Here is a 13,012-nt window from a genome sequence, read left to right on the forward strand (position 1 = left end):
GGTGCTGGGCATAGTGGTGGTGCATGCCTGTAGTCTCAGCAACTGAGCAGGCTGAAGCAGGAGGATCATGAGTTCAAAGCCAACCTTAGGAACTTAGCAAGACCCTTAGGAATTTAGTGAGACCCTGTCTCTAAATAAAAAAAGAGGGCAGGGGATTTCTTAGTGGTTAAGCACCTGAATGTTTTAAATAAATAAATAATAATAATAATGCAAGTAAAAAATATTAAAATTTTCCTGAAATTGATCTCTAAACATCTCCTACCACCATTGCACCAGGATGCATGCATCCACCTGCCACAGCAGGGTTTTATTCTAAGGAAGGATTCTATTTTATAATCATTGTTTTCATTAATTCTTGAATTTCTTTCTCTAAGTGGCTTTTCCATTTCTTATGTTTTGAAAGTGAACATTGTAGTAATTACAAGAAGATGATAACATGTTTTGAACATCGTGAGATATTCACCTTAATATTTGAATTTTTTTCAGTAAAAAAGACCAACAGGAATGAAGTAGAGATCTTCCATATTGCCTATTTTCCCATTGTTGTCAGGTTAACAACACTATCAGTTTCCAGAGAAAATTTTTCACTAAACTCTTTTTTATCTTTATAGGAAAATGGTACCATACCTTTTAATGAAAGTGATAAGGAGAGAACTAAGTAAAAGGAGTCCTCTGGACAAGATGGGAAGGCATGGCAGATAGGCATTACCAGTTTTCCTAGATCCATTCACTTTCTCTCAATGAGCAGATTAATATTAAAAGTAACTGCATTACACCTTCAACAAGGAAACTAAATAAGAAAATAAATGCATCTCTTGCTTTAAGCACCCATTTATTTTACTCAAATGTAGCATATGGTGTGTTAAATATTAGATTTTATTTTAGCAACACAGCTCCAGCAACCTTCCTAACATGTGGCGATGCATTTTAATTTTTACGTGCCAGTTTACAACCCTGTCAGCATCTGCTGTGTGTAAACAGTATGATCAGCATCAGGTTGGTGTGTAGCTGTTTATTTTTCTCCAGGAGGCGAGTGGAGGGTTGTATGCTGTTGCATAGAAGACAGCAAATAGATTTTTAATATTGAAAAGAATATATCCCTAGTAATTCGAAACTGCAGTGTCCATGAAGCCAAAATGGTCACGGCAGCAAAATAAAGTATTTTATGCTGAGTGAAAATTAGATTAGTTAATAATCTAACATTTCCTCATAGAAAGCAGCATGAAAACAATGTGTGGAGAAAAATGCATCTATTTACAATGCTAATTTTTTGCTATAGATTTGGTTGCTTGCAATATATTAGTTTTCCTGACTATGAGACCCGAAGGCAATTCTGGAGGTCATTACATCCATTTTTCTGACTCAGAGAAGGTCTACAACAACCAAAACAAACCAATTAATCATTCAGCCATAGTCTCTTCTCACAGTGGGGGAGGACTAGCCATGAAAATAGCTGCTACAAAGTCCCTTAAGAATAACTCCAGATTTGATGGAACACCAAAAATCTATCACTATCTATTCAGGGGTCCTCGTTTGCTGAACTGTTCTGACATTATTACATGCCACATTTGTTTGTGGATATTTTATTTTGATAGTGTTATTCTAAAGCAATTTGAGGAACTGTTGGGAATTAAGACATTGTTAGATGGTCCCATAATCGCTGATCACTGAATATAACACAGTTCTCAGCTGGCATTGACTAAAGGAGGAAAATGGAAGGGGATGCCATAGCAGAGCTTTGTGATACAAACACTGTAGAGGACCATGAATCTGGTAACCCTACACTTCCTGATGTCCTGGATGTTGACTCCCTGCCTTGGTTTCTGTCCCATCTTTGCCAAAGAAGAAAGAAACAATAATATAATGATAAGAAAAATCCAATCTTTAACTCTACTGCAATTAAATTGAATTACATGTGGTTTCACACCAAAAGTTAAAGGTTAAAGAGTGATAGGTTTTTAATAGCATACAGTATTTGGATTTCTTTCCCCTGAAAATTTGCAGCGTGAACTTGCTGACCCTGCATTTATCCTCAGATAGGAAGAGACTTCATAAGCATTCTAAGTGTCTGAAATTCATTCACTCTAGGGGTTCAAATATCTCCACGGTTTAATGTTTAAGAAATATGAACTAGAAAGAGAAAGGAGAATTGGGGACTTTCTCATCCAATTGCCATAACCTTTTCCTTCCTTTTCTTGTCAGATAGTGCCTGGGGCAAGCCTGGAGTTAAAATAGCTGATATTTTATCTTCATTTTGGAGATTTTGTCCCCATGTTCTGTCCTGTAATGAACTGTCTTTTCCTCATCTTTTTTCAAGTATCTTAAAATATTGTTTTTCCTCTTTCAGTTTTATAAGTGTTTAATATAGATATTTCAAAACCACTTCTATAAGTATTTTAGCAAAATAACTGAAATCAGGAAAGTAAATAATTCAAACCTTAGGAAATAATGTGGAGGGGTTTTCTTCTTTGTTTGTTTTGTTTTTGCAAATAACAGAAATTTAAAGTATGTAATTTGACCTTTCCAAAATTCAATGTAAGCAAAACTCAAGCACAGGAGCTGACAAAATGATGCTCAAGGGAGAAGGTAGAAGATGATTTTGTTTAGGAAATCTGTGACTTAAAGGATTAATCATTAAGATAGGTGACTAAAGTTGACCCCTAACTGGAACAGTCCGATTCCCACTTCTATTGCCTGCAATAATGACTTCCCTTTTGATTTATTTTAGAGCTTTAACCACAGAGTAGGTTTTCCTGGGTAGAAGAAATCAACCTAAAAATAATAGACTATTAAAAATAATTATATCTTTTTGGAATGATGGAAGACTTATTTTCAATAATATAAAAGTCAGTTTCATACATTATCTACAGTACTGGGAGAAAAAACCTGAGAAATAAAATAGTGGGAATATGACAAATGTAGGTATCTTTTTATGAAATATCTAATTTTATTGATCCCTTTTATGTTCTATTATAGCTTACAATAATGCATCCTGTGTATATGCATATGTATATTTATGCACATATGTATGTAGAATACACCAACACACAGCAGGCAGCCATCCTGATAAAACTCATGCAGAAGACAAAAAAAATTGTTAATAGTATATATTTTGATGACAAGGAAAAATTGCACATAGAAATAAATGTACATAAATATAGCATGCATATTATATATTGAAGTTGATGTTTTTGTATAATTTGAAAACACTTTTTTTTAAGAAACAGGTGCATTTAACTCAATTTATTTATTTATTTTTGAGAGAGAGAGAGAGAGAGAGAGAGAATTTTAATATTTAGTTTTTAGTTTTCGGTGGACACAACATCTTTGTTTGTATATGGTGTATATGGTTTGTATATGGCATGCCAGGTGAACGCGCTACCGCTTGAGCCACATCTCCAGCCCCCTGAAAACACTTTTCTAAAGCCAAATGATTCTGAATTTGTGGTAAGAAATATATGAAAGAAAAATATTTTAACATGAATCATGTCTCCATGAAATTCACATATTAAAATCTTATTCCTTTGTATATGAATGCATGTGGAGATAGGACTTTTACAGAGGTAATGAAGGTTATAATGTAGTTTTTCATTTGGGCCCTAATCTAATACCACTGGAGTCCTTAAAAGCAAAGCAGATTCACAATCAGTCCCTCAAAGAGGGAAAGCCATGTGAAGACAGTTGGAAAAACCATCCTATAAAGCCAAGAAGAGAGGCCCTCAGTGGAGATCAACCCTGCCTAAACCTTGATCTAGGACTGCTAGCCTTCATAAGATGAAGAAATACATTTTTGATGTTGAAGCCACTCACTGTGGCAATTTGTTATGGTAAATATGACAAACTATATATATGGAAAGTCAGATAAAATAAGTTAAAAAAATGACCTTCCTCTGGACATGTAAATGAAGAACATTTTCATTATTTATATTCCAAGACAAAATGTACATTATTAATTTTTTCCAGAAAAGTTTTAAGAGAATAAATATTAGGCTGCCTGCAAATGTCTATTTATGAACTTCTCTAATATTGTTTGCAAAACTCAGAAAGCAATAAAAAATGAACATGTGTTTTTTCCCACATTGAAGGAAATCAATTATTCCTATATCATTTCCATTGCCATTAAGGCTCAGATGATAGGCCAGAGTTGGAATTTCATCTAATCCTGACAAAATTAGTATTTCTTAGCAATTCAGAAGAACTAATTTGTATGCAGCATTTTTTGAGTGATTCCTCTGTATCTTAGCTTTTTTTCCTACACAGATCTTCCCTTATTATTACTCCTTATCAGAGTTTTTATTAACAACCTTATCTAAAAACCACATGCTATCACAATTTATTCCTTTACTTTTTTTAAATTTTTCTCTATAAGATGAATTTTTATAGAGAAAATTTTATCATCTTTGATATATATACATATATACATTTGTGTTATTACCTACTCAACACAAATATATACATACATTCATTTTGAAAGAGAGGACCTTGTGTATATATATATATATATATATATATATATATATATATATATTAATAACAGAGGTTTATTGAATGTGTTGTGTTTTGTCCATGAAGCTGAACAGGAAAGAGTCTGATGCTTACACCTGCTTACCCATCTTTTGAGGGGTATAGCAAAATCATGACCTGTTTGATCTTTGGTGAAATGAATGCATGTGTTAGTCAGTATTTCATTGCTGTGACTAAAATTCCAGATAGGGACAACTTAGAGGACCAAAACTTTATTTTGGCTCCCAGTTTCAGAGAATCAGTCCTGAAAACTGATTGGGAAAACTCCATTACTCTAAATCCTAGACGAGGCAGAGCATTGTGGTGGATGTGTATGATTGAGGAGTCCCTCAGCTCATTAAGCCCAAGAAGAAGAGAAAGGGAAGGGTCCAACTGCATGGAAGATGCACCCTTCTAATGCATACCTCCAGTGACCAAACCCTATCCAGGCACTTGTCCACAGTTATCACCCAGTGCTGCACTCAAACTAGGATGGACTGAATAGATTACAAGTCTTAGGATCTAATTATTTTACGTCCTAATATTCCTATTATAACACAGGAGCTTTTGGGAAACACCTGTATTCAAACCATAAAATGTGTGTGTGTGTGTGTGTGTGTGTGTGTGTGTTTATCTGGAGTCCCCTCAAAAAAGAGTCACAGCTAAAACTCTATCTAAGGTCTTTTGCCCAGATTTTTAGAGTCTCTGTGGCCTGATAATTTAATGATTTGAATTTGTATTGGCTACTCAGACCCCAGGACAAGTCTCCTTATTTCTTTGGTAAAGTGTTGTTGTTATTATATCTTTTATTTGAAGAAATATGTCAGCTGGTTGGTAGGAAGCAAGAGCAAGTAAAACCTGGACTCAAAATATCGCATATATATTGTTAGATTTAATGCAAGTTTAAAACAATACCTAATTGAATGCACATTTTTTACAAATTAATGTTAAGGTGTTAATATAATCTGATTTATACAATATTTAACACAATGTAATATTAACAACCTAATTCCCAGACTGCAGAAAAGAATCTTCCTAAAAAAAAAAAAAAAATGTCTGTATGTTTGTGTACTTTCTTGCTTAAAATTCCTCAGTGACTCCTATTGGTCACATTTGTACCACTCCTTGCAGGGACCTCTCTAGCAACTGCTTATTTAAAAATTTATGCTCTATCTTAACTAAAAATTGTATCTTGGGCCTCAGAAGTTGCTTTCCTCCTATTTGCATCCGCCAAAGTACTTAGAATAATATTACACAATTTCACATTTTAACTGATGAAATCATACACTAAAGCAGAGATTGTGAGAATAAAAAGAAGGGAATAAATCTAAGTTTTCAAAGCTGCATACTGTTTTTCAGCATGTATTTCAGCAGCATAATTATATACCTACACATCATTGCCCTGGGCCATATGCTATGTGACATTTTTCTGTGAGAGGGTTCAAATGTTTCAAAGACACCTAATACTTTTAAAATAGAGGTGACAAATGCAGGCAATTGTTCTCCAGACACTTTGTGCACAGCAGTGTAAAATTTGGGGTAATCAAATCAGGAAACATAGCCTTAAAGCAATTTCCTCAGACTCATGGTCACAATGAAAGCAATATATTCCTGAATTCGACGTTGTGTGCTTGCATGATCTGAGAGCTCCTGTGTAGTTAACTGAATTGTGCTTATCATATTGGGAATCAACCAGGGGCTCAGAGACCAAGAATGGGGGTGGCACTCCAAAAGGGAGTCCTGATGGATGGTCAAAATGATTAAAACTAAAATACAAAAAAATAGAAAAGAATACATTTACTTAAATGTATTGTGTTTGTACTTTATGTAAAACTATGACTCTGGCTTCTTTCTGTATATTTTAAGTGTTTTCTGGTGTAAATAAAAATAAAAATTTTCATTTTATTTCTGTGTTTTTCTGTTTTCAGGATTAAATGGCAGTAACGTGAAGGTTATGTGAGGACCTAATTTTGCAGGTATTTAGGCTATTTACTGAGAATAGGTGAAATCAGGATGGAACTAGTGCTACAACATTTTATTCAGAGATATCAGAGTGATAGAATACCAGATGCAGCACATTCCAAGGGTAAGTTCCCCCAGGAAGCCTCTACCTTGTTTTCTTGCCAAGTAAAGGTGGCTACGCTCTGAATAATTCCAAATGTGCCCAGAATTTAAAAGTGCATGGTTTCCAACACTGCCTCCAAAGAGCCTGATGCAGCAGAATGCAGTATAGTTCTATTTTCTCAGCACAGACCTTGTCTTGAACTAGTCAATTTAACCAGTGCAATTTTTAAAAATTCTCTTCATATTTTCATTTTTCTAAGGGGATATTCCTATATTCCTTATTTGCTCTGTTTAAAGGTAAAGAAAATCAAGGCACATTTACAGGTGAAAGGGTAAATATACAGGGATCTCTCAAAATGCTAAAAAACATGGGGGTATTTCAAAATTTAAGAGCAAAAGTACCTTGGGACCTCCTAAGCACTGGTAAATTATCTCTTTCTCTCTTCTGACCCCGGAGGTCAAGTGAAATAGATTTTCTGCTTCTTTGCATGGTTTCATTTTATTCTCTTTGAAAACTACAGCTCTCCTCACCCATCTGCTTTCATAGAAGTAGGTATAGGTTTCTCCCTAGATGGCGGCCTGAACTCCAAGGTACTTACTGTCCAAGGGTGTCACAGTTAAATAACCAAGTTTGTATATCCTATATCCAGGATACCATTTCAGGAAATCCAATTATCCTGCTTTATCTAAGGTTTCTACTTCTGGTTTAAACAGCTCTGGACAGAGTCTGGGAACCCTGGAACCCCAGAACTATCTTACCAGGCTTTTATAGGGTAATGGCCTAAGCATGGATACATGTATAGAAAGCTCAGAGATCTCAAACAGACAAATATATGCTGTGTGCCTGCACAAATACTTCACAATGAATCCTGCTATTGTGTATAATTAGAATGCACCACTAAAATATTTTTAAAGTCTTAATTGACCTAAATTGAATATAGGTAATCTATATGAATAAATCTTTCCTTGAAGTGTTGATAATTTTTTAACAATATCTTTATGTTTATTGGTTGTATCCTGTGGGAAAAATCCTGTAGGAGTCTGATTATTTGCAACAGAATCTGGGAACAAATTATTTATGCAGCCAAAAAATATTATTGATCATTTAGTGTATACCCCCAGAGATCCCCACAATGAGTTAAAAATAAATTATAAATAAAGTATGACCAAAGATCAGTAGAGGTGCAGAACAAAGTTTTGCTGAAAATTTAAATCATGAGAGATGATGCCAGAATATCAGATGGAGATAATATCGTTCCTGTTAGCTTCTTACTAGCTAGAGTAATGGTTAATTTAAAAAATGACTTATAATTCATGAAATTCTATATGAGTGATAAATTTTATTATAAATTTATTTTTCTTATCAAATTAATATTTTCAAAACAGCAAAAATATATTGTTTTATATTTTAGCCTGGTATAACCATTTTTAAAACAAAATATCTGTTTACTCAACATTGGAATAAAAAAGCAATCTATAATTAAATCTTTTCCTCTGTCTATTTACCAACAAAACCTCAAATGAATTGCCACAGCACATTAAATTTTAATGCTTAATTCAAAAAATAGAATAAGAAATTAATTTTTCTGATTAAAAAATTATAAAATATTTAATAGATTAATGTGTGTGTTAGGTTTCTGTTCATATGACTAAAATACTTGACAAGTACAACTTAGATGAGGAAGATTTTGGTTTCATAGTTTCAGAGATTCAATCTGTAGTTGCCCATCTCCGTTGCCCAGGGTACGGAACATCATGACAGAAGGGTGTGGTGGAGAAAATCTGCTCATCTCATGGGAGCAAAAAATGAGAGGGCGAGGGAAAATAGAAAGAGAGAGAGAAGATCCAGGGACAAGATAGAGTCCAAGGGAATGTCCACAGTGACCTACTTCCTTTAACTGCCTACATCACTGCCTACAGTTAACACTCAGTAGTCTAATTATTAATTAATCAAGTGGATTAATCCACAGATGAGGTTACAGCTTTCATAATCTAATCATTTCAGCTATGAACATTCCTGCATTGCCTAAACCATGAGCTTTATGGGTGACATTATGGACCCAAATCATAACAATTAGCTGTATTTGAATGATGGACTAAATTGAATATAAGATCACTTCCAACCAATCCACCATATTAGGGATAACAACTTAGATTACTTGCCCTTTTAACTACCGCTCCAAATTTCTGAGTTTTATATTGTTTCTATTTTGACAAGAATGATGATTAACACATTTTTTTTGTCTGTAAAATACAAATCTTTTTAAAAATTACAATAATCCTGCTGGGAGTGGTGGCATATACCTTTAATCCCAGCAACTCAAAAGGCTGAGAAAAGAGAATTTCAACTTTGAGTCCAGGCTTGGCAACTTAGAGAGACCCTGTCTCAAAACAAAACATAAAAAAGGTCTGCAGATGTAGCTCAGTGGTAAAGCATCCTGGGTTAAATACTCAGTACCCAAGTAAATAAACAAATAAGTACCCTCAAAACCAATAACCTCAAATGGCATCCTTCATTTGATAGTTTTAAATTTACAAAAATAATTTCAGTTTGCTTGGGAAAAATTGAAATACAGCATGTAGCTTTCTTTTCATAAAATAAATGCATGCCAGGATTAGGCAGATTCAGTTGTACCTGAAATGCTAATATAGCTATGAGAATTAACTAAAAATTAGCTCATGAATTCCCCCAAGTTATTAGAAAATACTTAAATACTGGAAAATGTGATATTAACTAGTATCTATTTCCTGAAGTAAAGACAGCAACATCTACTGGTAAAGGACCTGTCAACTGATTGATGTATTTGACTTCAACCCAACATTAATTGTTCATTGAAAATTATCTTAGGAGAAAAAAGAGATAATTATTGCAATTCAGTGGAGAAAACAATGTCTGTCTCAAATATGATAATGAGTGCCCATGATTAAAAGAACCAGTTTTAAAATCTGTCAGATATGAATTTTTCAATATCCATCCTAGCTTACAGAGACACTTAACATGTCACAGATTACTGACATTAAATTAGCAATTTAAAGGTTTACCTTTGAAAAGTTAACAATATGCAATCCTAAAATAGTGACTCATTTTAAAGTTTAAAATGATATAAAATAAACCATAACAATGTTAACCCATGGAAAAATAGAATACAAAGCATGAATGGAAGAGAAATATTGTTGCTGAACTTATCTGATTTCCACTTAGAGAGATTCAATCAACTGTTCTCCACTTAAACACCATTTGTTAGGTTTGTTAATTACTAATGGAAAATAAGATTTAAAAACTTTGCTTACAAATTCTTGTTGCTAATTAAGAGACTCCCATTACAAAATCTTGATCTGAATGGATTGTCCATTAGTGGGGCTTTGCTGCCCTGTTGGTGTACACCTTCATTCAATCAATTATGCATCATGATAGTTTGAGTCAAGGGAAAATTTTATTTGTTAGTCTGAAAATAAAAGGCATTAAAAAAAATTACCCATGGCCTTAAAATGCAAGACAGAAAGAAAGTTTGGGCATGATTTACTGAGTTACAGTTTTCAAAATCTTTCTTTTTTTATATTAATTGAACTTGGCTTTAATATATTTCTAGGGATATGTGAATTCTTTCCCAATAATATTGCATTGAAAGATTTGCAAGAAAGAAAAAAACTTTACACACAAAATGAAAATGCTATCATAAGGGGTCGTGGAGTTTATAATTCTCTGTGGTAGTTCCCATGGTGATTTTATTGGGAGAGAAACTGTCTGCTACCTACTGTAACTTCTATTATACATGAAGAGACAAACCTTTAACAAAACAATCATTTAAATTGATCTCAGGCTGGCATAGCTCGTTTGCTGTATACAGTTTCATGCTCTTTGTATATATTCACAACCAGAATCTCACTGAATGAAGCTAATATATCATCGATACCTTATATTTTATGAATCCATTTGGATATTTAGAGACCTAAAATTTACACTTATTGTAATCATTGCTCATGCTCCTTATACTGTATTCCTTTTGCCTAGAATAGAGTCTCAAGCATAGTATATCCTTTTGAATAGATGTGAAAAGGTTCAAAACAGTCTCCATATGATTTTAGCCCCCCCCCCCTTTTTTTTTAACTTTTCTTCACCCTTAATGCAATACCATAGTTAAGACAGGGCGAATTGTTTGATGTGATCATGAAACTGAACACTCAGTCGTCCTTATCATGGCCACATTCCAAGCCTCATATATGTAAATGAAGGTACACCTTTGAATTCTATCCACTGCATTAGTATTCCATCTTCCTTTTAGTATCTTGAAAAAGGCTTAAAGATAACAATTGCTGCTTCTTTGGAACAGAAGATTCTACAAGTGAGGAGTTAGCAAACCTTTATTTTGAATTTAGAAACATGACGCTTAGAGAGAAGGAATCCCCAGAATTGAATCTTTGAAAATCCTGCACACAGTAGATCAGTTGAAGATACCATAAAATTCAAATAATAATGTTAACTGTAAAGTTAATAATGAAAATATTGATTGCTCTAGTTTTCAATCACCAATTTACAATTGATTCATAGATTTTTAACTATGTACCTATGTGTACCTTAATTCATAGGTTTGATTGCAGTTCTTATTGATTTTTTTTCCTTTTTCTTTCTTTTGTTTTTTTGTTTTATCCTAACTTAAATAAAAGACTATACTTTACATTATAAGATTATTGGGAATGGTTCAATCTATTTTGTAGCTGTGCCATATAATTATGGATATTTAATTCAAGCCTGTACTCATAATCTTAAGAGGGATATAAAATTGAAGACAATCACTTTAGAATTTCTTGTTGCAATAAAGGCTACTTATATGAATTATTAACATTTGAAATAGCAAAATTGACCTATAGTCTAGTAATTGACCAAATAATTTTGCAAAGTATTTTTTCTTATTTTGTTTACCACTTTGAAAGTTACTTTTTGAATAAGTAAATGTCAATTTTTTATGTGTTTATCTGATTCCTAAAGAAAATATTTAAATAATAGTCAACTTCAGTGAGCAAGCCCTTGAGACTGCAATATTCATATCAGTACTAACAACTGGGCATCCAAGTGATCAGTTTATTCAACTTAGAGAATCTATACTACTTAAAAGAAGAGTCTTTCTAGTCAGTTGAGTTATCAAATCTCCATATTGTTTTTATATGTTTTATTTTCAGTATCTCACTATTACAGAAAACTTTTCGGTGATAACATTTAGGTACAGTGGCATGCCAGATCCAATCCTCAATTGGATCTTATGATTTTAGCCATTTCTGTCAAATGTCACAGAAATTTTGTGAACAATCATAAAACCCAGAATGCAAATAAGTGTTTTATATTAAAATCAACCCAATCATCCCTGATTTTTTTTTATATTATTACCTATGATCTGTAAGTTTTCTAAGAATTGGTTTGTTACTGAAAATATCTCACAACTCCATGTTCAGTGATGTTGCACTGCTAGTTTGAATTTATTAGGCCATTTTGAGTATATTTATACCATGTAAATTGGCAATCAGTAGATATCAGGCTTGATTTATAGTTTTATTTCATGCTTGTTTAGACTTAAGACTCTAGAGAAAAAAATGTTACTCAAACAGATGAAAATAAATTTTTTTTGAATGTAGCCTTTGAACTGTGACTAGCACACATCCTAAAGAAATTTTATTCCAGTGTTAGCAGCTTTAGTTAGTTAGTTAGCAAGAGTTATTCACATTATCTATGAATGAAATCTTTTAATTTTCTAATGCAAAGACATAAAATAATGTTACTGTATTTCATTTTGTCTCAGGCAACTTAGGTGTGTTTGTACAGTTTACATACATATCTATAAGATTGCCTTTTTATTTTTCAATGGTCATATACATGTATATATATATACATGTATATACACATATATATATATATATATATATATACACATATGCTTATGTTTATACATTACTTATATTGTTCACTGAAGTACCTTTTCTTATTGTGTATAATATTTTAACTTTGGTCAGAATATTACATTTTAGAATTTTATATTTCTATATTGGTATTCTAATTTAGTCTCACATATCATGTTAAAAATATAAAAATGTTCTCCTATTTTGAAATTCTGTTTGTCATATGAAATTAATCAAGTTGTGATTTACTGGCATGGAATAATGCACTTTATCTTTTTTTACTTGACTAGTCGCAACACTTTCCCCCAACATTGACTCTATAAACTATTATTACCATATTGAATTGTTACAATGCCATTTATTTTCTATGGCCAATATCCTTTAAAGGATATATGCATATGTAGAATCTAACTTTTGACATGATACCTATATTTATTCTTCTATCCTTCCATCAAGTCTTGCAATTTAATTTACATCCTATCTTCATAATAAAGTTGATCTCTATAAGTCAATTACCTACTGACCCATTTATTTTCATTTTTCTTGTCTCTTTTTT

Source organism: Marmota monax, unplaced genomic scaffold, assembly GCF_021218885.2.
Source record: "Marmota monax isolate L192 unplaced genomic scaffold, Marmota_monax_Labrador192_F-V1.1 WCK01_AAM20220418_F8-fsc00763, whole genome shotgun sequence".
Lineage (NCBI taxonomy): Eukaryota > Metazoa > Chordata > Mammalia > Rodentia > Sciuridae > Marmota > Marmota monax.